Genomic DNA, 26,052 nt, shown 5'->3' on the forward strand with positions numbered 1-26,052 from the left:
TCTGAACTAATTTATCAGGTCTAGAGCTTTTTTCCCTTCAAAATGACCCGCCTTAAATCAAAGCTATTAACTTACTTGTGCCTATTTGTGTCTTTTGCACTTACACCGAAAAATCCTCTCGAGGCACATCTATGCTAGATGCCCTAAATGACAAGCAAAGACAAAAACAACCCCATGCCCTGCTGCAAAAAATAAACTACCAAAGACTCCGTCTTGAAAACCACTCAGAAACAGAGAACTGGAAATGGCTGAAGAACACCAAATTTCTGGAGCTACGTAAGGACTGAGGGTCTTGGCTACTCAGCACTGCACCACCTCACTTCCAACCCTTAACCCTCCAGAAAAGAATCCATAGCCCTGAATTGTGTAACTACACTCCCTATAAAATACACATGGAAGGCAGGTATCTCTGAATCAGATTCAGAGTTGTCAGTATACTGAGCTGATTTTTCCAAGGCAGAGCCTACAGTGTGTCAGAAGACTCCTTACATTTCGTTTGAAGCAAAACATGTAACACACCGAATAGCACTACCTCAAGTCTCAGCAATAAGATATGACAGCAAAAGGAAAAGCTGGTGAAAGGAATGTGTTAAACCAGACCTTTCAGACTAGGGTGCTTCCCTGCATGTCAAAAATAGATGCCTGTGTCAGATCAGGATCACAGTTTCAATCCTCCCTCAGCAATAGGTGCTTATGTTACCTATTTTGAAAGCAGGAGCAGTTCCCATTTCAAAGAGAACTGTGGGTGCAGAATACAAGGAAAAGAAAATAATGTCCACTCTTTTGATACAGTAGCCTAACAAAGCATTTGCACACAGCATGAGAAATTCTCATGTAGTGTGACTGGCAGGCGGAAGAGACTCAACACACCATCTCTCATCTCCCAAAAGAGTGCACTTAACATCAGCCACCACCAGCACACTCTCTTGCTTTCTCATCAGAGCTATAAAACATGCTAAGATGAAGAAAAGGCTCATGGGACCACTGTGAGAACAGGCACAAACAGCACAAACTTTCTGTAGAAAGGCACAGCTCTACCTCCTGCAATAAATCGCCTACAGAGTTCTTTGATGCTGGCCGCTACCTGTGGTACTGCTTGGGAAGAGACGCCTGTTCACACTGAAAGCCACCCGCTTGCAGCCAGCCATCAGAAAAAAATACACTTCTCTTCAAAACAGAGTGAAGAACTGAAGGCCATGGTTTCAAGGAAGGGATGGAGAGCTAACTTATTCTCAAGACTTGTCTAGAAATTGTCAACATTTATTCCTATAAATAGTGTTTTTCAGCCACAGATTTCCCTTCCTGCTGAAGGGAAGGGAAGACAGGAAGAAAAGGCTGAACTAGAGAAACAGTCAATTAAAACATACGTGGAACAGGAATATTACTTGGTCAGCCTTGTGCATCATGGTCCAGTTACGGTCATTTGAGATAATTCCCCCCTTCCCATCCCCTCCCAAGTCTTTCCTTGCACACCCACCCTCCACATCATATATGCACTTAAAGTCTTTCTAAGCTACAGCAGAAGCCACTATGTTAGACTATTATTCTTCACCCTGTCACTCCTGATTACAGTTTCACTTCTAAATACAGTAAGCATGAAGAGTCTAGGATAGTATTTCCTTGTTAAAACTTAACAGAGAAAACAAGCATTAAGAAAACAAAATATAACTGTTTCTCAGTTCTGTAATGATAACCACAAAAATCATGATTTCCCATGTTTCTGCAAAAGATCAGCTTTCACATGGGGGGGGGGGGGAACACAGTACAACAAAGAACAGAAAAAAAAAAAAACAGCAACAAAAAAACCTACAACCCGATAAACTCATAGTAGACATCTTAAACCTGGAAGCAGTTTAATCTTTGGGCTCACTTCAGATATGGACTTAAGCATAGGCTTAGTTCCAGTAAAGTTAGTGGTATCTCTCACATAAAGTACCTTGTTAAATCACGAATTGCAGCTTTCCAGTGTAAGAAAATGCCATATGTATTTTTCAGTATCATTCACTGGGATGAAGCGTTTTCAATACACATTGTAAAATTCACGCTAAAAATTTCTACTAACATTTGTTAAAGAGGTTTATGAAATCACCTTGAAGAGCTTAGTTACTGCTGAGTCAGCATAGATACAGAAATCAAGCACAGTGCTCTATGTAGAGCTTTATTCCCACTGGCTTAAAATGATTTGTCCGTGGACCCAATACTGCATACTAGGTGCTTCTGCACCTAGAAAAATGGGAATAATTCCCACCTTTTGGCAAAGTACTTGGAGAAATAACTCTAAGACATTCTATAAATGCTACCTTCAATAGGTCTTCTTTCAAAAGTGAGGTTCTTCCTCAGAAGTTTTCATTGCCCCAAACAAATCACTTGGAAAGACAAGTGGGAGTAAAAGCCCAAGTCAAATACTACAGCATTTAGGAATGACATACTAATGCACTCCTATATATATGTGTGTGTGTATATATATATACACACACACACACACACACACACACACACAAAGAATGGCATAACTTCACAGGACTGAGGGCTTAAAATAAGAGACTAGATTCATTATGGATAAATTTACCAACTCATACATGGGCAAAACAATCCTAGCCTCACATACAAAATTATGAGGTCTGGCCTGATCTGTATCACTTAGGAAGATGATCTCGGTGTTACAAATGTTTTTGCTAAAAGGTCAGCCTGATACTGAACGGTAGAGTCAGAATATTAAATCTTACATTTCAAATTATTAGCAAAGGAATTTGGAAGGGAAATTGGGAAAGCCAGAAACATAATTATGCCACTGCATAAATCCATGGTTTACCCACACTTCACATCTAACGTGCAGTTCTGGTCTCCTTATCACTCCTTCTTCCAGAGAGGTTCATTTGACTTACTAAACAGACTGACCACAGGCTCAGGAAATCCAATATGCAGCAAATAATTGAAGACAGAGTTTTAAATGAGCGTAGCCCACAAATTCACCCTGTTCTTGCCTTTCCTTAGGTATCCATTTATAACTTCCATGAGATAAAGAAGGTTGAACTGGATCAATTTTGAAGTCTAAATCAGTGTGGCCACTTCTACTTTCTTATTCACTCCAACTTTGTGATCAGCAAAAGCAGTATATCACAATGAAATACTGTTTACAACTGCACTGGAAACAGAAGCATTTCCTCATCAATAAATCAGCTGTTAACTTTTAGACAAGGCTTCCAGCCATCTTGCTGCTCTTGTAAACATAGATACTACATTTCATAAATGCCACAGTACTCACACTTATTAGCATATACACATTTGAATTTTTCCACTGAAATAAATACCCCTATACCAAATTTCTAGACTGTTTTTGCTGAGATTGTGATGCTATGCAACTTTAAAAAGAAAACCCAAACTCAAGAGGAACTGCAGTACACATTTTAATTATTTTAGTAGTGTTAGACAAAAGTAGTATTTCAAGGCAATGAAAATTACAAATCATCTACACATTTAAAGCTCTTCTACGAAGAAGGAAGTTTTGAGTAATAGAAACTTAAGACAGACTATGTACAGAAAATCCCGTAAAGCCTTTGTGTGATTTTTTTTTTTTTTCCCCTGTTTGCAGCAAGGATGATGAAAGCTTTCAAAACATTTGGAGTAACTCAACACCAGCAAGCTTTCCTTTCCCAAATTACTGTGCTGCTTCTGAGTTCTCAACACTTGCCACAGAACATGTCTACAACATTCTCTTGATACTAGACTTCACCAAAAAAAAGAGAAAGGAAAAGCCCTGCAAATGTGTTTTCTTAGTTGCATTAAATATACTAATCCTAACCCACTCATATAAAGCTGCTACTATTAGCACATATTTCCACATGTAAACTATTCACTACTTTGTATTTAATATTACCATACTATTTCTTTGTGACCAAAATTAAAACCTAACCCAATATTTACTAATATTCATTCTCTTCAGTACATTGTAGAAGCTTTATCTAGCTTAATGTCTGCCTTCTCCCCCAACTCATTCATTGAAAGTCTCCTACTTAAAAAAGTATTAAGTATTCTGAAATGATGAAAGTTTCATTTCCAAAAATAGGAAACAGGAGTACATATCAGAAAAACTGACATCAGCATTTACACTTACTGTCTCATGACAGTTGCAGCCACGAGCTTTTTTGTCGTCTAGCTAATACAGAGATTCATGTCTCCGTACCACAACTCCTGCGTCCTGAGAACAGACTTTCCAAATGCTTTATGGGCTTACTGTATTTGAGTAGCAGCAGATTCATCACTGAACAGCTGGAGTTTTGCCCAGCAAAACAAACTATATTCTATACTGAAGCGAGGGACATGATGATTAGGCTTTTCATATCCCTCTCATGTTGTAAATTATGGAATTATCAGAAAACTGTAATCATGAAAATGTTAAACTAAGGAGAATGTATTTTTACAGCAAATGAACATAATTATGTTTACCATATTTGGGCCCAAAGTTGGCTGGCAATTCAGTCTGTATATAGACAGCAATATCTGATTCACTGTCACAGGATATGAATAAACCAGAGCAATCCAGTGTGAGTAACAGTCTCCCTCCTATAACAAAACCAAACACTAGTGTGTACATAATAGTCCAAAAGCATCATATAATACTACTGTAAATAGCTATTACATAAATAGTAGTGGTTGAATAGTTTTTAACCTTAATTCTAAAAATCATTCTTGAACTAGATCTTTGTAACAGGAGACTTTGGAACTGTCAAAATGCTTTATTTCTAACAAATCTACAGGTTTTAATATATTAGATTATGTGCAACTAATTCCTGTAGCTGATGAAGGAACAGAGGTGACAAGTAATTTGAGATCATAAAGACTAAAAAAGTAGAAACGGTAGCATGCATACTTCATAACCTTCCCTCATTTTTTTTTCTAATCAAAAAAGCTGCTTCTGTGTCATGGGCATAGCATTCCCCTCCTCATTAAGACCAGAATTTATAAGTCTTAATTAAATATAGATGAGATTTTTAAAATAGCACTAACTCATCCTGCATAGTTGGGGTCAAAACACAACTGGTTGTAAGATCAAATGTAGCATACTTCCAGTTTATAATCTCTAATACAAATCAAAAGGGAAAAATATAGCCAAATTTTGCCAACTATAACCTTTCCACCTTAAGAACACGCAAAGCTTAGCACTTATCTAGTTGTTCTGCCTGCTTTACACAGCAGACAACTAAAAAAAATCCTGCCCCGAGTTGCTCAATCTTCTGCAAATGCCATTAACAACTGGTTCAAACAGAAGTTAAGCACCAGAGACAAAAGGATTCTCCTCTCGCCCTTTTTCAACAAGCCCCTGTGTTCCAGCAAGTATCACTCCACCTTCACCACAATGGCAACAGCTTGCATCTTTGAGACTGCAGCATCTAGTGCCTTCTATTAGCTGCTTCAGTAATCCTGCTTTCTATTTCAGTCCACAGAATAATTTGTTGCCTTTTATCCACACAATATAAATGCCAAAATAGGCCACAGGTCAACTTAAAATCAAAAACCTGCAGACTGAAGGCTGAGGAATGCTAGAGCAATCCTAGGTCTTCTCCATCCACTCCTTACAATGACACAAATGTAAGAAATTTCCAGTTTTAAAAGCAATTAGTTGCTTGGGTTTTGGATTTTTTTATGTTCTTCCTAGGAAGACTAGCTTGCTTAAAGTTATTTTCCTTTTATTAAGAAAAGCTAAAAATATTTTAATATTTTAACAGACTATTGTTTTCCTGCTCCTTTAAAAACAGAGTTAACTCTTAATAATGAAGTTTAGTTTCCTTCAATACAAATAAATTTATATGCTTGAAAAATAAATCTCATTTTTATATCTAGTGTAGATGCTACCAAGGAGTATAAATAACTTCACACAAGAGCTACTTGCTAACAAATGCATACGTGGAATTCTGCCGGCACGTCTCAGCAGCACGCATAGCTTTTCTAGCTTCCGGCTTTAAGCTGCTACATTAAGTATATGGCATGGAAAGGCATACAACAGTCAAACTGATGTTCAGATAAATACTGATGTGATTTGACTGATGTAAAGTGATTTTTGCTTTTAAAAAATGCATTGTTCTTAGGTTAAAAATTATTCCCCAAAGAGCTCTCCACGTATTTCCCAATAAAATTATCAAGTGTTAAATAATTATCAATCCTAGTTTACAACATAAAGTACAGTCAGACCACCTTACCATGTCCTGAAAGTAGAAGTACTGATAGTTTTATATAAACAACTAAGCCCTCAGTCATAGGCATGATCTGTCACCAGGTTATGTGCCAAAATTTCTGCACTGAGTTGTGCAAGAAATATTTTGCCCAGCAGAGGACACAATGGGATATTTATGCTGGTATAATACATCTTGAAAGCAAAACAGATGTAATGTTTTAATCCATAAAACAAATTACCATGATGTGACTGATCTATTCAGGATAAATCAAACATCCATAAGCAAACCCGAAGACCTAAGCTTAAACTTTTGTTATTTTAGATGTTTCGGAAAACTCGCATGTGTCTTCTCCCCTGAAGCTCCAAGATATCACACATATGCATCAGTGGAAGACCCTAACTTCATGCTTAATAAAGTACATGCACTGTTATCTCCCAATATTCATTAACAGAGCTGAATTTTGTTCACAAATGAAGACTGGAAAGAAACATTTATAATTTTAAGTGGTGTCTTCTGATGTGTCAATTTTACTTACAAATTATTATCAACATGAAAGACATGGCTTACATTAAACGCTGTTTAGGCGATTTAAGCCATGCTGACACTCCTTCCCAGTAACTTATGTTGACAAAGGGCTTTCTGCTGCAGAAATTGCGACACAGTAAAGCTCTGCCAGCCATAAGACACTGCAAAGATGCCAAATACATTTAAGCAATGTTTCAATACCAGCTGATGCATTTATTACAGATCTGGCCAGACCCCTTTCAAACCTATTTCCTAAGTATTAGATTTAGAAAAAGCAACCTTTTTGCCACCAGGACTGTTTGTGCAGAGGGCACGCTGACAACCAGAACCACCCCACTGGTACCAAGCACTGCCCATGACTAATCTGGCAACAGCAAGCGATGGTAAGGAAGAGGCTACAATACACAACACTAAGCGTCAAGGAGATGCCTGGCAATTTCTACTTTATATATTACTACAAAACCCCCAGGCACCATTTTTAGCCACTGTTGGATTTCCTCCCTTCTGCCCATCCCCCAACCAGGCTCCAAACCTTGAAGTAACCTTGTTCTGTTCCCCCCCCAGAGACAGCTCCATGCCTGAAACATAACCTCTAATCTTATTTTCTATTTCTAGCATACAATTCACGACCCTTATCCCAATTTTTTAAATTAAATATCCTCCATGTCGCAGAGTCTGCTTCCTATACTCAGGATAGCGTACAGAGTACGTCAGAATTTATAACCATATGTTTATTGTTGAGAACAATTTTACATTACTTTTTAGAGCATTAGAAACATACAGTATTTACGCAATACAGGTTTAAAAGCCTTCTCTGAAAAAGAGGTTTTCAATACCACTGTCAGTACTCCACTGCAATGAAACAGCTTTATTTGTTAGGTTTCGATAAAGACCTTAAAATAGAACAGATCTGCACTTCAGGGCAGTTTGCAAAGCAAAGCATTAACTTCCAGCTATTATTGATACTTGGAGAATATCTGTGGACATTAAGCTGAAGTCTTACAAATTACAGGGGTTTAATACAAAGGAAGTCTTCTCATCTGACACCACCTATTTATGAGAAGGACTTTGCTTAAACTTGCTTGGTTTCTTGAAACAACAAAGTGTGTAGTTTGTTTGCCATCAATTCGGTAATATTTCTTACACAAAAAAATAAAATAAAAATAGCCTACTGGATCAGATGTCCATGTAGGCCATAATGGCAGTGGTCAAAATGTATACTTTTAATTAGTCAGCCTCCTTCATATTTTTATCAATTATATCCAATTTGTACAGTTGCTAGGGCAAAATGTTCCTCCATGCACAAATTCTCCCACAAAAGCACTTTGATACAGAACAGCTCTCTGAAGAACGAAAAAATATTTTTCTGTCTCCAAAGTGCTGAAAAACAAGTTTCCAGGATGCATCCCAAGCCTGGAGGTTGCTGTCTGACACAGCCATGCCCTCTCAGAGCTGCGGAGTTACAAGTACACATCTGCGTTTTCATCAGCCACATGCTAACGCTCTTCTGCCTACCCCAAAATAAGCTATTTCAGTCACAGAAAACACACCCCCACGGAGCATGGAGGGAACCTCTGTTACTGTTCAGCTGGCTGTGTGCTCACCCTGTAGAGATTAACCGATTTGGTCACTGTGCATTAGTGAATACCTTCACTTACACATAGTGAAAGTTAAAAAAAAAAGTGAATTCCATGTACCCACATAACAAAATATTTATAATGCTTATACCAAGCTAGCAGCTAGCCTTTCAAAACAAGGCCAACTGTATTGATATGACTTTCTGTTGATTAAACAGAAAATTAGTCAGCCTAGGATGCTAATAGCAAAGAAATTGCCCCTAGTAATTCACAAAATTACTTTCTGAATTCTATTTTAGACATAATCAGTTATGGGGCAACTTGGCCACACAAGCAAAATTAGGAAGAAGGAATAATCCTTGTACTAAGACATGAAGTATTATGATGTGTTTTGTTAAATTCATATGTATCTTATCAACATGTTTTACAATAAATACGGTTTGTTTTGCATTGGTCTGCACAGGCAGTTCTAGTAAATACCATTAGTTTTGTTCTACTTTCTCTCTCCCACTCCTTCAGCTTCCATCCTATTCTCAGCAGGGCATCGTTTGAATTTATTGGTAGTTCCACAGAAATTGAATAGTGCAAGTGGGAGGACAGCCTTTAGGAATAAAAGCAGATGAGTGAACATAAATCAGGCTAGAGAAAAACAAGTGTGAGAATTTTTTAAGGTAGCAGAGCTGGATTTTGAAATGGACTGGAAAACGATAAATACAGAAATTGTGAAGTCAAGAGTTCTCATCAACATACTTATCAGATCAATTTATACTATGAAGCAAAAGTTAGCAAGATAACTGGAGCAGTGCAATCAGAAGTAGCCTGATAGGAGATTGATTCCTAGGTGGCTACTGGGGGAGTTCACAATACTTTCTTCTGTACTTTAAAAAAAATAAATAAAATTACCTTGTCAACATAAATGATAATTGCAAGTCAGGACTGCCTTTCCCTCAGCAAAAAAAGCATGCTATATAAAAACATATTTTGAATGGTAACTTCATTGAGTCTTAAGGGTCAATGTTCAAAAGCTTCTCCACCCCACCCCAAACTGAGGACTAGAAACATCTTAAACAACCTCACTGAGATTCTCATGTCAATGAATGACAGCCACAAAAATTTATCATAGCACTAGGAAAATATTTGCAAGTATGTTTTCAAAAGGATACAGTTATTCAAGTGGAAAAAGAGTATCACACCACCACTGTCCAACAACCCAACTATTTCAAAATATTAAATTCATTAAGCGTTTTATTACTGTGGTCTCCATAAAATACATAATTAAAGAACTAATATAATATTGCTTGTTGATGTAAATATAATTTTTAAAATGTTTTCCCACAGTCTCTGCTTTTAGTATGGAAGTTACAAGAGAACTTGTTCTACAGTCCTCACTGAGGACAGTATTAAGAAGGTCTTTACTTTTTCCAAACTGTTTCCACTCCCATCTTTCATAAGCTTGTGGGAACACAGTATAGGTGGGTTTATTGCATTTATTAACATTCTTCACTAGTCATAAAGAATGAAAACCAAGTAGGTACCAAAGTAAATCCATACTTGACACCATTTTAAAATCCTCACTTCATTGGGAAAGGGCTCCTGGAGTACAATCACTGATACAGCCTGGAGATGCACGATAATTCATGCCTTAATTCTGGATAAAGCATGCACTAAACATTCTGCTAAGTCAAAACAACCCTTTTAACATAGAATAGTTTATATGAAACATTCAAATTACTCAATGAGCATCTGAAAAAAAACATTTAAGCTCACTGAAAATGTAGGCATTTTTTTAAAGTTTCTGAAAGGAAATCTGAGTAACATTTCTGCAAAATAAAGCCTTCCGCTTACAGCCCACCAGCATCATTAGGTGAAGTCATCATAGTGCTAACAGCAATACTGTTACTACTGCCGTCAGCACTGAAGCTTAAAGAAACGAACGCTGATCATCATAATGGCTGATTAATTGTTTTGTTTGGTATTTAACAATACAGTTATTAAATTAATTTTTAAAAATTAATTGGACAATTCAATTTTCAATATTAAGTACATTAACATGATCTACAAGAATATTAACATGATCTACTAACTAAACATTATATTTAAGATAAAATTAGTGGCCAAAATAGACAACATGTGCCTTCTGACTCTCTGCTCCCTACCATGAACTTCCACAATACATCTGATCCAGCCCACATAGAGCTAGCTTGGGGAGCCTGTAGCCTGCTAAGAAACCCACCTTCCCACAAGAAGCCAGATACTGCTGTCATCAACACCTCTCAAGAACCACAGCCAGGGATCTTCTGTTTGAACACTGATCTCATCTAAGACATTCCTACATATTCACCACTTCCGAGTTCTTCCAACCCCAGCGGAACCGTCACACAGTGGCTATGGCTCAGCCAGACTGATTTTGGACAAAACTCAATGCCCACTACTACTCCATAATCAATATTACGGAAACAACTCCATCCACACGTCTCAGGAGAAGGTAAGCAAAATTATTACTTAGGCAAAAAGTTCACCTTACATCTTCTTTAAGATAAACAACATAGTAATAAACACCCACAGAACAATTAACTGTTTGGAGAGAACCCTGCTGCTAGACCCTAAGATCTAAGGTTCAAACTTCCACTACAGTTCTTTACTATATTCTCCATTTACAGATAATACACCATCTTCCACGTTTTTTCCCCATTAGGCAAGCTCTGACAAAAACCTCAACTTGTGTGTGCCCTGCTCCTGAATTACTGATGGCAGCAAAAAGTGCAAATCACTACTGCACAATCAAACAAAACAGCTAACATGCTTTTGCAGGAAGTATTTCCATCCATTCCTGTTCTCCAAAGCATTACATAGAAAAATAAAACTAGAAAACTGTTTTCCTACTGTTACAGTAGGAAATACTCCTTCCTTCCAAGGCTCTGTAAGGATCTTGCTCTATTTCTAGACTTATTCTGTTAGGCAATTACAACTTCTATATTCTGCATAAGCCTATGACATGTATCTGTAGAAATCTCTCAGGGAATACTACAATGAATAAACACAGGCATGCTACATTTATTTTCTGCATCTTCTTTTCAAAAAAGCTATTATAATACCAAGTCTGTAGTCACCTGCCATTTTTGAACACTAAAAATATATCTTACTTTCTTACTTCCAGTTCAAGAACATTGGTCCTATTTTCAATTTCTTTTTCCTACTTTTAGATTCACTCCAGCAAGCTTAAAACCCACAGTATTATAGATACATCCTTACTACACATCAAGGTATTTATATATTTGGTTTTATCCACAATATAAAAATACATATTTCCTGCATACACCTAGCAATACTTGTTATAAGCCTATTACATGATATACGTTCTCCTTTATTCAGGGATTTTAATTTCAATGAGTCATTTTATTAAAAATTCCGTTCTAGAAATAATTACCTTCCTTCAAAGTATCCACTAACACTATGCAGCTGGAGCAGACCAGACCACTTTTTACATTTATCATTTTGTTAGGAATAATGTGTGCCACAGTCAGAACTAGGACTAACCACAATCAGAGTATTATTTGCTATACCAAGGGATTTTTATCCTCAACTACTACTCATGTATTGCTGTGCAGCAGGAGAGTTTAAACAGTGCTTCAGCTGCACAGACACTAATACTTACACCAAACTGAGTTTAGAACAACAGGAAATCTTTCACATTTTCAGCATGGCAGATTCCTCTTTCCATCTTTCAGCTAACATTCCAATCCTCACTGTGTAATACATACAAACAGGAGAGTTTTAAGTATGAATTAAAGTGAAAAGCGGGAAAAAAGCAGTAAAAGTAGGGGAAAAAGCAGTAAAAGTAGGGGGAAAAAAATAATCACAGTGAGAAAAGAAAAGGAGAGCAACTGAATTCAGCAGCATAAGAAAATTAGATGATTGTGGGCTTGGCAAGAAATTGACAATTTTCTTTACAGTGTATCAATATAATGATATTCAAAATTGAGATTAAACTGTATTTTAGGGCTCCCAAATGCTATTAGTAAGGCATTCTGCTGCTTTTTGAGTTGCTGTATGCATATCAGCAAATAATTTTAAACAGTATAGCCAGTTGTAAAATGGAGTCTTATCTCCTCTTACAGCTAGCGTATTATTCTCTGCCTGGAATAGCAAATTCTTCCATGAACTGCTCTTCACATGTTTCAGGTGATTATGCTAGCATTTCTTTGCCTCTGAAGTTGAAATACATAGACTCCATCCACACTGACATTTGTCCATATTTTGGACAGGACAGTGGATTTTTATTGGTCAGAAGTAGCACTTAAATCACTACTAATGAAAACAATTTCAATGTTATATGAAGCAACCTATAGTAGTAAGTTCCTAGAAGACAACCACTCAAGAAAAAACGTCAGTGAAAAAAATCTTGTGGCATCTAAGTTTTTACTATATGCCAATGCTGTAAAAATCTGATTATCTTATCTCCTTTTGTGTCAGATTTAAGCTTGTTACTTGTAAATTAACAGAAAGGTTTTTACCTAATTATTTGTTAATTCTGAAATATTACATTGAGTAATCTCAATGATTACTCATTGAGTTTATGCCTATGTGAAGTTGCTTTGCTATCTTTCTTACCATAGTCTTCAATATGAAGGTATTCAACAAGAAACCAAAACCTTTGAACAGAGAAAAGAAAACAAACAAGAAAAGAAGCAAGCAGGAGATGCATTCCAGTGTAAGCGCAAGTAGACCACAAGTACCTGTCACACAACCTACAGCTTACCACCAGTCCAAGCTGAGGCAATACCTGCCATATGGAAGAAACTAAGTAGCAGTTTTAGAAAAAAATAATTTCACAAGAGAAAACAAAAAATAATTCTTCCCTTCACATCAACTACAAAGCATGAATTTCAAAGTATTATTTCTTAAAATGTTGGTTCTTACCTAAAAGATACAGAAGGTCTTATCAGTGCTGGAATATACAATGGTTTTAAGACAAGGGTATCTTGCATTTGAGGACACATACTGGTATATTAAGTCAACTTGTCAAATGCTTCCCTCTCACAGATATTCTACAGTTGCAATTACTATTCCCTGTTTTTTTCAGAATACATTAAGTGGGTCTTCTGACAGGACCAGGTTTGGACTATTTCAGCTGGAGTACTGACCCTCACAACACCATCTTTGGGCCAAAATGCTATCTGCCTGTGATAGTGTAAGGTAAGTGAAAGCCAATGAACTATAGGTCTTAAGTCAATGGTGTGATGTAAAAGAAGAAAAGAAACACCTCACAACACAAACCTTTAGACACAGCTAAGTAAGGGATAAGAAGTCCACTAAGTCAACAGTGCTTTGAGGCATGATCAGGTTTTTCACATGCTACCAAGCACCATAATCAATATTCATGCATACCTAGTTGCATAATATTTGCTCCTAGTCTACTGTTCCAAATTACACCAGCTTAACTTTCCTCACATTAGGATTCATAGTAGAGAAAAATATTTAGCATAGACATAGCATGCAAGATGCCCTGCATTCATATTATAATTTATTCCTCAACATACTGAACAACTGGATCAAAATACAGCATACCTTCCTATCTTTGCTTGTAATTATGAGGACTGTATCACTTACAAAACCCTAAGTTAAAAGGAAATGGAGCATAATTATGTAGTGTAGAAAAATTCATAAACTATACTTACCCTTGTTTTTCTTGATATATGATTTAATGTGCAGTGAAAAACCACCAACACAGCAGAGATGAGCAACTCATGCTCCAGAACAGAATATATCAAATAGCATATGCAAGGAAGACACAATATATTATTTCCCTGAAACCACAAGAATTTTTGAAAAGAAACTGCCTCATCTGTGCTAAAATAATTTCAGAACAGAATACAAATACAACTTTTTAGCAGAAAGTCACTGACTGAAATACACAATTTTCTCCTGTTTCAGGATGCAACTTAAAAGATCAGGAACAACATATTGTATCAGAGAAAAGCATCCACTGACTGCACTGTGAAGCTGAAAAAGCCCATAAAAATGTGAATATCTCAGGAAAAAGAACAAACAAACCACAGTTTAACGTCAAGTCAAATTTTATCAGTCATATAAGCAGTTGCCTTCTCCATCTATCACAATGCACAAAGTTGAGGGCCATGAAGGCCTTTCAAGTGGAACAAACACATAGCAAAAGGTGTTGAAACACAAGAGAAGGCAGAGTCTAGACAGACATTTCCCATCAACAGTCCCCCAAAGTGCAAGGGATGGAGAATTACGCATTAAAACACAGAACAATGAATAACAGAGCAAGGACAGATGATTCTGAAGAGACCAACAGCAACATGCTAATCTATAGAAATTTCCTCAGGAACTGACTTGAGAAGTTTAGTTTAAAAAACACACTAAGTTGTCAGAAAAAAAACCACCTCAATGTACTGCATAAGCAACAAACTCCGTGCAGCTTTTTATGAACAAATTAAACTTAATATATTGTACCTTTAAATCCAGAGGAGCTATTCAACCATGAACTCGGGTATCTGCAAGCCACAGCAATTCACACACCCAGTATTCAGTCCAACAACATGTCTGATTAAAGCATACTCTTCAGAAAAGCATCCAGAATCAGACACCATGAAAGGTTTTGGAGTAGTAACTCTCTGACACCTGACCCGCAACAACTTAAACAGTGTTAGGGATTCAGTGATAAAAACACCTCCTGATGCTTGAAAGACAGCATCTATGATTCGAAAGGGACCTCTGCAGCCCTCACGGTCTCCGTGATACAGAAGGAGAAGGCAGAGCGAGAGAAGAGCTAGAATTTTTTAACACATACTCAGGGGAAACATCATTAAGAGGCAAATCATGGTCTGTTATTAATTTGTCTGACTGTATCAGACAATCGTAATCAAGCCTCCTAAAATCCAACTGTTCCAGAAACTAAAATGGAAAAAAGAAAAACTCTTTTCCTGCTGTGTCTTCAAAGGAAGAAAATGCATTTTTCCAAAAAAAACATTTCCCTAAATCTTGTGTGTCAACTGCAGATTTACTCTATCATACCAATCTATCACCACAAAAATGTAGCATTCCTATATAAAAACAAAAAATGTATCATTAGTGGTTTTCAACAGATTTCATGTCCAGCAACATCTGCAGAGCAATAGATTTCACTTAACCAGACCAGGATCTTTTCTAACCACAAAACCAAGCAACAGATTAATTTCAAAATAGCACACGTCAAATGTACCACTTTTCCACACCGATAAAGCAATAAGTGCACTTGAGCAAAGACTGCCAAACTAGATCCTACGCTGTCCCATGACCCAAATTACTATGTCAGTTTTAAGACCAAATATTATGTGAAAGATAACATCTAAATTAGGGTTGATAACTTGGATCTGTAGAATACCTTTGCTAAGAAGAACTTGTGAAGAAACCTATGTTAAATTCATGGTCAAATTTTATATAAAAGTTTGCTAATTACCAAAGTTACTTTGTAATAACTTGTCTAAAAAACTTTACAATACTCACTTCTCTTTAGACTTGAAATGAGGTCAAAGTGCTGAATTTGACATCACAATCTGTTGCCCTGGAAATTATTGCAATGTTTAGACAAAGAAGTTTATTATAAGATCTAATAGGATTGCTTGAGAGAAAATGTTTTCATTCTCTTCCTGAAAGCAACACAAGACAGCCAGAAAGACTGGAAGCTCTTTGAGTAAGGACTCTTCCAATGCTTTAATACAGAACAAAGCATATTCCCAATAACAGTAGACGTGTTCTTTCTTTCCAGGGTTTTTTTCTAATAATTGGCATTTCCTTCCAGCACCCCATATACAGTTTTCATCAGCATGGAAGTCTCTTAAGAAAAATATGCCACAAAATTAAAAGTCCACTTGCATTAATTTAGGAAACTTTATTTTTAGTTAACCTTCCCTGCTCTTCTGTACATAAACATCAGCAACTTCTCTTCAAAGATAGCTGAAACAGGAGAGCAAATTATAACACTACCAAAACCTTAACCTTGCTTGTATCTTAACACTGGTAGAAAGACAATGTATTTGCACTCCACTATGAGTTAGTAAAGTACACCCAGTTTGTTCTCTATAGGTGAAGAATATACAAGTATCCACTCAAACCTCTGCTTTCCTGCCGACAACAGTGGCAACCTGGCAGTCTTGATGATTTCATTTGCATTGTTCTGAAGCGAACTCAGTAAAACGAAATTCCAATCACTACCAAATCTCACATATTTTTTCATTCTCTTTTGCTTTTTATTTAATAAATGAAAGGTTTTACCTTTTCAAAGTGATACATGCATATTTAGCAGTAGACCTTTTTTTCAGCACCGTATTAAAGTTCTTGATTACATCATCTGTTTGTAAATGTTCATCTCATGTAAGAAAAAGGGTATATCTTATTACCTTATTTAAATATTTGCAAGCTGTGTTGCTCAGCCAAAAAACCACAAATATCTAACTCTGTCTTTGGTAAGAGGCTAAATAAAGTTTATTCTGGAGCCATGAAACATGCACTGATGAAGTTGGATCCTCTAACATATTTGCATAGTTTTAGTTAATACTATTCTACACCACCCAGCCTTCAACTCCTACTTGGACAAAGAACTGCAGACCTCTCAACAGCAGGCAATATTGCTATTCTTCCCTCCTGCAAAAAAAAAAAAATAAATCTCCTATCTTCAGGATTTTTCCATCTTTTACTAAACACAGGTGCCCGTAACGAATTATGAAAACCTGCAGTCATTTTTACCTTCATTTGACAAATGTGGTTTCTTCTGAGCATTTGGAGATGACAAACTCATTCTACGTTGAAGCTACCCTGCAAGATGCATGCAGAAGAACATAAGAGTTCTGGAAGAATGAAATTTTTAGGTAGCCCCTTCCTCCCTCTACATAATACCATCTGGTGCAAGACTTGCAAATAGCATTCTGAGAAAAATTTTTAAATACCCAACAGAAAGAGATTATGTTCCCCAAATTTTTTGGAGTCTGGCACAGAATTACATTTACCCGAAGCGATCTTTCCCCTGTGATACTCAGTCTTCTACTCAAGCTGTGAGGATGCAAACACAAGAAAAGTCTTTCAACAACAAGAAGAGTTTTTCTGCGTCTCTCCTTTCTAGTCACTACAGCTTTCACTGGTTTTCAGCATTTCTGTTGTATGCTGGGCCAGATAAAAAGAATGTCTAGCTTCTTCAGGGTGAGACTGCCAGCTTCAAGTATTTTTAAGGAACTTTTAAAAACAATACCTTGTACTTAGACTCTTAGGAAGCAACACTTAAAAGATGTCCAGAATTTTCTGGAATGTGAGCTGTAGACATTCAGGTGCTTTATCTTTCTCTGGGGAAGCTCTTGTACTTGGACTCAAACCATTCTTCTAAGGCACAATCAGTCAAGTTCTGTAATCTGTACAGAAGAGCAGGAAGTTCAACTTTCATAAACAAAAAAAATACCTAGGAACATTGCTCTGAATATCCTGGTATCAGACAGACCATATGGACATGCTTCAAAGGATCTAATTTTACCCTAGTAAATCCAGAGGAATTCCCAATATCATCCAGAAACTCAAAAACATACCAAGTTCTTACAGTGAGGAAATCTACTTGGGAAACTAAAAACACTCAGTTACTGACAGGATTAAAGATGTATTTCATTGCTAGATAACTCTCACACAAATGAATCACACTATGGATGTCTGTGGAGAAGTGAAGAAAAAGGCCCATCACAGTCCTTTCTTCCTACTCTTCTCCTACCCTCTCCTCTACAACACATTCCATACACTGCTTCAAAGTTCCCAAAATACAGAGTGTTAGAATAAAGCACTAAAGAATCAAAATTAAATATTATTATTTCTACCAAGGGAAACAAGCTTTCCCTTATATTCAGAAACTGTTTAAGTTGAGGAGTTTTGTTCCATTCCCAGATTGCAGAGTATACTGCACAGAGCCTGTGAGGAATTTTCTGTAATTGGACAATACCATTTAAATGTCAACTTTGAGTGCACAACTAAACAAGAACCACACCTAAAATACTGTTATTAAACAACCAGTTGACATGTTCCCTTGTAACTCCCTAACCAACACACATGTAGTGTCAGGAAACAACACAGATAGAATATTCAAACCTGAGAAGGGGTAGCTTACAAGGTGGTAGGGGATCTTCCTGTTGAAATTTTCCAAATAATCTGTCTTTTGCAATCCTACTGTATAGAAACACCTACTAGAAAACATCTGACAAGTACCCCACTGAAACATGACTAGATAAAACAAAACAAAAAGAGTCACATTGACCAAAAAAACCTAACCACTTGAAAAAGCAGAGAACTGTTAGAAAAGCAAGAAACAAAAGACCACAAAGAAGGAATACAGCTATGTTGCAAGACAATGAAAATCTAGCTAGCCTAAAACAGAAAATATGCATCAGTCATTTCAAGGAGACAATTTTACTAAAAACATAAGCAGGAATTGGTCACAATTTAGGAAGTATTGTAAAGATGTTTCTTCAGGAATTATTTTCTCGCATGTGACCCTAAGAGTGAAAATACACATGGTAAAAATATATTTTAAAATAAAACACAGACAGCTACTTTACAGCAATAACTTTTTAAAGTTTTTGTTTTGCTTTTTAGCTAATAGAGCAAAAATTCTGTCTACTAGAGCTACCATGGTCTCCTACGACAGCTTTCCTTAGAAGGGAGCGTATTTATTTCCTTCCTGAAAATATTTCTTCAAAGCAAGGCCCTAGAACATCCCACTTGAAACTTAAATTGTTTTAATAAAAAGTTGTAATAGGTGCTTGCCCCAATAAACTGCTGTATGTTATCGTTAGACTGAAGCCAATGTACCGCTGACTGTATGCAATACCACAGCTGGAAAAATGTCTGACTTGCTATAAGGGCTCTTGAATATGCCTGAAAGCCTCACAGAGCCTCAGTTATTCCCACCTCAGATACACCCATACTGATCCTCACTCACAGACATCTCAGAATTCCCCCAGCCACACCTGGAGGACTTCACATTCCCCTTTTCAGCCCTTTTCTTTCATTCTTCACAGCTTAACCAGCATTTATAGACCCTCTATTCTGCTGTTTCCCAGACACACACCTCCCTTTCTCTTGTACTCCAAGGCTGCTTCAACACAAGTCCCTGGAAGTCAGTTTGCGTCATGCAAAGTTCATGACCTTAATAGAACCACACAGACCCATCCCCCCCAACTTATCTTAAGTAATCAACACACTCATCGTCATTAATTACAGCAGAGTAAGACAAGATTGATATTTCAAGATCACAGCTCTCAAAAGAATGTCTTGTCACATTAGACCAAAGTGAAACACACCTCATTAACACCGATGTCATTTTTGAAGTTTCATAGAAAAAAAATATTATTTTTTTTCTTTTTTTAATTACTGTTTTGGCAAAATTCAAGGACTGGACCAAAATGGTTTATTCACAGAACACTAGAAGACTGGGATCATATCAGACCAAATCCGCAATTAACCTGCAAAGCAGTATTTGTGAAATTAATCCCTCATAATCTGCACACACACCTTAACAGTTTCTTCGGGGGCAGAAGGGACGAACACCTAAACCCCTCCTGTCATAGAATTATCTTGAGGTACACAAACAGCAGAAGAGAAGAAACCCACACAAAGCCAGAGGCACAACAAAAGACAACTACTACTGAGTTTGGAACCCATCTTTAACAAATTCTACTTAACTTTCAAAATATTTTTTCATCCTACCAGGCAGAACTTCAGATTTTACAGATATCAAGAAACAGCACCTTCTGTGGTTTAGATCTGCAGTCCCCATATAAGCTTCCAGCATTGCTTTCAGCCACAATACGTACAAAATCTAAAAAGAACACAGAATACGATACTGCCTGGAGAGCACAAGATTGCCTGTGGCATGTAACTAATAAATTGTTGTTACCCAAAGGCCAACAAAGGTTAAGAAACACTAATCCAGACACATCACCAAGCTCCAGGAGGACCGGTGCGATTATAAGGTAGGTTTTGTCAAGCCTAGCAGAGCCAGCTCCCCTCTGAGCCAGCCCCAGCACAATGTTTTGTGATGAGGTTACCCATGCTGCTGGAAATGTCATCTTTCATGTATGATATAAAACCCCTTCTATAGCTAGTAACAATACCCTGGCATTGTTTGCAACACTTAGGGTGTTGCTCTGGCTAACATCCAATTCCAGTAATAATATTCTATCTACCTACAGTAACCACAAGAAGATATTCTTCATTTTCAGCCCCAAGTGGTTTTGCAATGCAGTGGCAAGCTCTTAAAGAACTGCCATACTTCACTGCAAGTTCCACATTTCACTGTGCATTTATCTGTCTGCACAGATCAGGCATTCCTCTAAAACTGTAGAAACACCTTGAGATTACTGGGAATAAAGGAGCTCTTTTCATATGGCACAATTAGTCATATCAGCAGTGATAGCTATTTTGAGCAGCACCCATTAATCACTATCATTAGCAGGATTTCTGGTGTACCAGCATTCATCGTACGAAGAACAAGTCTTTTCCTATTACAGTACTACTATATAAACAAAAGCAGCAGCACAATTTCTCTTGACACAATCCTGTTTTGAGTAATGAGAGGCAAGTGGCAGCACTTAAAACTACAGTCAATTCAGGGTATAATGGGAAGCTTACTTATAGGACAGCAAAACCAGTTGCTTTGCTGCAAAGGAAAACTGGCCATCATTTGTATGCAGCGGAAAAAGAGGTGTTGAAAAGTAATAAATAGTGGGAAGACGTGGGGGGGGGGGGAAACCTCTCAGGTTGGAGACAGCAGGAAAAAAAGCAACACAGAAAAATAAGATTCAATTGATCAAATACAAGTTGATGCCTAAGACGTGGAAGAAACCTAGACTTCTCTTAAACATTTGTAGCAGGTATTTTCATATTACTTTGTATGAAGGATTATTTACTTGTTAATCAAATTTCAGAGTCTCAGTAGAGACTTTCAACTAGAAATAGATTCCTCGTATGCATTACTTCTAGCTTCCTAACACCCCTGAGTAACTCCTGATTCAGAATGAGAAACACCAACAGAAGGATTTACGCCTTACGCTGACCTAGGAAGCAGTACCACAAGATGCATAGGAAGCAGTGGCTCTGTACTGCTTCCAGCCCAGTTCCTCACACCCCAAAGGTTCCACCAAGCACCAGAATCACGTACGTTGACCTGAAACACACCTTCTTCACAACCATAGATTAAATGCTTAGAAAGTCCTTCCTTCTAGGAGGGAAAGTACAGAACAGAAAAAGGAAGAAAATAAAACCTTGTGCAAGTCTTGAACTTGGAACAATATCAATTCTTTACAGAAGAAGGGTCCAGCTTATCTTCTGTAGAAATGTTGCCTAGTAGAAGGCTCCAGCCAAGCACAAAATCACGTTGATACCCATGATACACAAACAGCACCTGTGTACATACCAGGATCGGATCGGCCAACACTCCTGATCCCATGAGCTGCATACCAAAACCTTCGTGTGGCTGGGAGCTACACGACAGGTACCGCGTACCTCAGAGAGGTGAGGGGAGCATACCGCAGGAGCTTCAGTCACCCACAGAAAACAACAGTTCCTCAAGAGCACCACTGCCCCTTTGCAAGACAGCACCAGGCTGAGAACACACAAACGTCAAGGAACAATAGCCTTAAAATCCACAGCAACCGATTCCCCAACCTCTAGATTTGAGATTACCCAACAGCCACACTGGCGATTACAAGGTGCAGTGCCATTTTGGGAAGCAAGCCTCAGCCTTTTGCCAGCTGTGTGTGCCTCTCGAGCCACAGGCTGACCGACTCTGAAAAGCCAAGCAGTTTATTATGGCTACACACAACTGATGTACACCACTCTTCAAGACACCCAGACACCTGTTCCTCTATAAAACCCGTAACGACAACAATAATGGCTGATTTACACCTGTAACAAGATTTATAATCTCACGTAAAACAAACAAACAAGATCTTTCAACTTCTTTCGAATTTCTAACCCAACGTGCACCTGACAAATATATACCTGCACCATCTCCTCTCCATTCAAATGATAAAACCCCTCAAGCAGGAAGAAGCAAAGGAGCATTAGTAAAGTTTTAAGGTACAGCCCCAAATGAGTTATCTTCTTCTGCTCGCAGCTGCCATATGCACACCACATACTAAACGTACGGCTGGATAACAACGAACAGCACTTTCAGTTACAGCATCAGGTGAAAAATCCGTACAAGCACAGCCCACTGCAGCGGCCGCCAAGACGGAGACACTCCTGCCCGCAGGCCTTCGGGCCGGGGCTGGGGGGGGGGGACGCCTATAAAACCCACCGCGGGCACCGCGCCGAGCTGTGCTCTCGGGAGGCCGACGTTACAACCCTCCCGAGGGGCAGGTCCCACCGGCACCGCCCGGGAGGCCCCCCACGGCCAACGGGGCCGCCTCACCGCCGGGAGCTGGCGGCGCCCGGCCGGGCCCGGGCCAGGGCAGCGCCGCGCCGCCCTGAGGCGAGGCCCCCGCGGCGGGGTCTCGCCGCCGGGCCGGGCCGGGCAGGCTGGCGCCCCGGGCGGCCGCGGGTCACTATTTAGCAGGAAGGTGCGCAGGAATTCCCGCAGGCGCAGTCCCGGCCCCCGCCGCGCTCCCCGGGCTGCCCGCACACTGGTCACGGCGGCGGGAAGGGGGGTGGCGGCGGGTGGGGGGCAGGCGGCCGAAGCCTCGCCACCGCCCCGGGCTGCGCGCCCGCGCCCCCACCGAGGCTGCCCCCGCCGCCACACGGCCAGCCCGGCCCCGCCGCGGGAGCGCGGCGACAACCCCTGGGCCGCGCCCCGGGGCACCGCCGCCGCCGCCGCCGCCCTCCCCCCGGCCGGGGCTCCTCCCCAGCCCCAGCCGGCGCCCCCCGCCGCGGCCCAGGGGGCTCCCCCGAGCGGCCGCAGGGCGCTGGCCGCCCTTCTCCGCGCCCCCTCCGTTACCCCCCCCCCCACCCCCCCCGCGGCGCCCGGGGAGGGAGGAGCGGCGGTAACGCCGTCCATGCCAGCCCGGTGCCTCGTACCGCCAGGGCCCCTCCGGGCGGGCTGCGTGGCCGGTGCCGGCCGCCCGCGGGCAGCGGCTGGGGACAGCCCTCGCCGAGGGGCCCGGGGAAAGGCCGGTCGGCGGGAGCCGGGGCTCGGCGGCGGCGCTCACTCACCTGCCCGCGACAACCCCCGCCGCACGGCCAGCCCCGCTCTGTGTACTCCGGAAACGGCGGCTCCTCCGCCGGGCGCCGGGGAGGGGCCGGGCGAGGGGGCGGGCGGAGCCGCGAGTGACAGCGGGAAGGGGAAGGCGGGAGAGGGCGGCCGCCGGCTGAGGGGTGAGGGAAGGGCAGGGGGCGGCGGGCGATGGGGAGGAGGAGGAGGAGGAGGAGGAGGAGGAGGAGGAGGAGGAGGAGGAGGAAGGGGCGGGCAGCGGCGGCGGCCCCGGGGGTCCCCTGGGGAGCGCGGGGGGGGTGAGGTGAGATGAGGCGGGGTTGTCCCGGTGAGGGGGTGACAGGGACCGCCCAGGACAGGGCCCGGCTGTGAGGCGTGTGGCAGAACGAGGGTGAGGGACGGCCGGTCAGAAGAAAAGGGGAGGGGAAATAATCAGTGACTATTGCATACGTGCTTAAAATAATGAGGTGTCCCGTTCTGTTGTTTTGTGGTCAGGCGCAGGGTCCTTCCTCAGTAGAGCAATTTGTGACGGAGATGGCCAGTGGCATCTGCAAAGTGCTGTATTCCTCTTCCGTTCAAAGTCGCTGCCTGGAGAAACTGCAGAATTCAACACTGCTGTTAAATGGATTTATTTGGGAAATAGATAAATTGAACAAAAATTATCTCGAATTGATCCCTTGGACATAATTGCCGTGGTGCTAGCAGCTTTAGGAGTTGTTCAGAAGCAGGCCTGGTCTATGATGGCTTTGCTGTGTGAGTGTAAACTGGTTTGTTGTTATTTCTCAGGCTTAATGCAGATTTTATACAGAAAAGTTTGCTGCGCGGTACGATGCGTTTTCAAATCCTATTTCCATAGAAATAGTCTTCTGTTAATCCTGTCTTTCTTGGTAGAAAGTGATTATTTTTTATTTCCAAGGCTTATTTAGAATCTTACATTTGAAATGGAACAAGCATTTAGTAACATACAGAAATGTCTGGTAGAAGGTAGAAAATGAGGTAACGTGTAATAGTAGGAGAGTAGTTAAAAATTCTTGGAATATATGTAAGCAAAAATTCTGTCTACAGGGCTAAGCATCCAATCATCTGGCTCTAATTCCCCCCTCAGAAAAACCAAACCCACACACTTGGATATGATACTAATAAAGTGAAAATAACAGTAATTTCCAGCAGTTCCAGTGCTGCTAATCAGAAAACTCTGTGGGAAGAAGTGAAATTGTCAATTTATTGGACACCTTCTAGCCACAAGCTAGAAATAGTCCGCAAGTAGTGTCTGTGGGGAGCTGCCTAGGAGCAATCTGTGGCTTTGTTTCCTTCTCTGTAACAGATGGTTGCTGGCAGACTGGGCTTCTCATCAGTGCGTTCCCTCCGAACTTTTCTGATTCTTGCTTGTCTACTAAGCACGTCTCTTCCTAGTAGATTTAGTCCTCAAATTAAGAGATACCTGGGAAATACTTGGAAAGCGCACAAGGGAACAGAAGGCTGTCATATTGTTGGCTCCTTCGAGAGAGAGGGGTGTCGGAGTATTCTTTGTACTGGAAGAGTGCAATAAAGGGCTGGAGAAAGTACCTTTTTTTCTTTTTCTTTTTTTTTCACTTTTAACTAAATGAGAGATGAAACATTTTTTAAAAGATAAAAAAGACTCTGATGAGGTTTCAACAAGTTTTTGGTTGGAAGGAAGCATAGGTATGAAGTAGAAAAACTGAACGTAAAGGAAGTTCGAAGGAGCTGAAGAGGAAGGGAAAGAGAAAAGAAAATACTGGGATGGATTTTCCTTCCTCCCAGGCCAGATACTGAGGCTACACCTTAAAAGTAAACCAAAAAAGCCCACAAAATGCCTCCTTTTTTTTTTGTTTTTGTGTTGTTTAGGGGGAGGTTAAGGAATGAAGAGAGAGAGAAATTGACACACGCAAACAGACATGTATTTTTAGGGATACTTATATTTCCTATCCTTGGGAAGCAGGGTGGCCAGTCTGGAGCTTTTTAGCTGCAGGTGGCTCTCCAGGAGCTCAAGTGTGGCTCTTGTGCTGAGGTTGTGTCACATAAGAAGCACAGAGCTGTGCCGGGGACTGTTGTAGGAAGAAGGAAACCATCAGGAGTTACTAAGGCAAACATTACCACTCACACTTGAGTCTTGTTGCATGTCCTGTCCAGGCCTGTTGAAAAAGAAATCTAGAATCCCTGGTGAGCTATTGACATTTCCCACCTGCAAACTGTTCTCCTTTCCAGAAACCCTTCTGCTCTCCAAACCATGTACCTTGCAGTTCTTGGGCATATGAATAGCATGATACAGTGCTTACAAGATCACAATAATCTCCTGCCCTGATGAATAGCTTGCAATAGCTGCACTAGCTGATGGCCGTCCACCAGAACTTTTTCTAATAGTGCTATGTGTTTTACCAACATGCAGTTTTTCCAATAGATCCCAAAATTACATAAGCCATGCTGACTAAAGCATACTGTATTCACAGGCAGAAATTTGTTCTACAGACCTAGTCCTACAGTTCAATACAGTGCATGAACATGTTCTTTCACACTATCAGGAGGTGTCCAGATCTGCTCTGTATTTTCTTAGACTAGTGATTTAATTGCATTCAGT

The 26,052-nt window shown here is 40.0% G+C and overlaps 1 protein-coding gene and 1 long non-coding RNA gene across 3 annotated transcripts in view; one reads left to right on the plus strand and one right to left on the minus strand.

The window, feature by feature from the left end:
* Nucleotides 1–23,537, minus strand: part of GARRE1 (granule associated Rac and RHOG effector 1) — a 62,879-nt gene extending 39,342 nt beyond the window's left edge. The window contains exon 1 of one of the 2 annotated variants that reach the window (XM_049806871.1): nt 23,459–23,537. The gene's annotated coding sequence lies outside the window, so the exon portion shown is untranslated. The remainder of the gene's footprint in view (nt 1–23,458) is intronic. The other variant, XM_049806870.1, reaches the window with a different exon arrangement.
* Nucleotides 23,538–23,561: 24 nt separating this feature from the next.
* LOC126041347 (uncharacterized) lies at nt 23,562–24,143 on the plus strand. The gene is made up of 2 exons (XR_007506813.1): nt 23,562–23,620; nt 23,952–24,143. It is a non-coding gene; the product is annotated as an uncharacterized LOC126041347 (long non-coding RNA).
* The last annotated feature ends 1,909 nt before the right edge of the window (nt 24,144–26,052 follow it).

This window comes from Accipiter gentilis, chromosome 7 (genome assembly GCF_929443795.1).
Source record: "Accipiter gentilis chromosome 7, bAccGen1.1, whole genome shotgun sequence".
Taxonomy (NCBI): Eukaryota; Metazoa; Chordata; class Aves; order Accipitriformes; family Accipitridae; genus Astur; species Astur gentilis.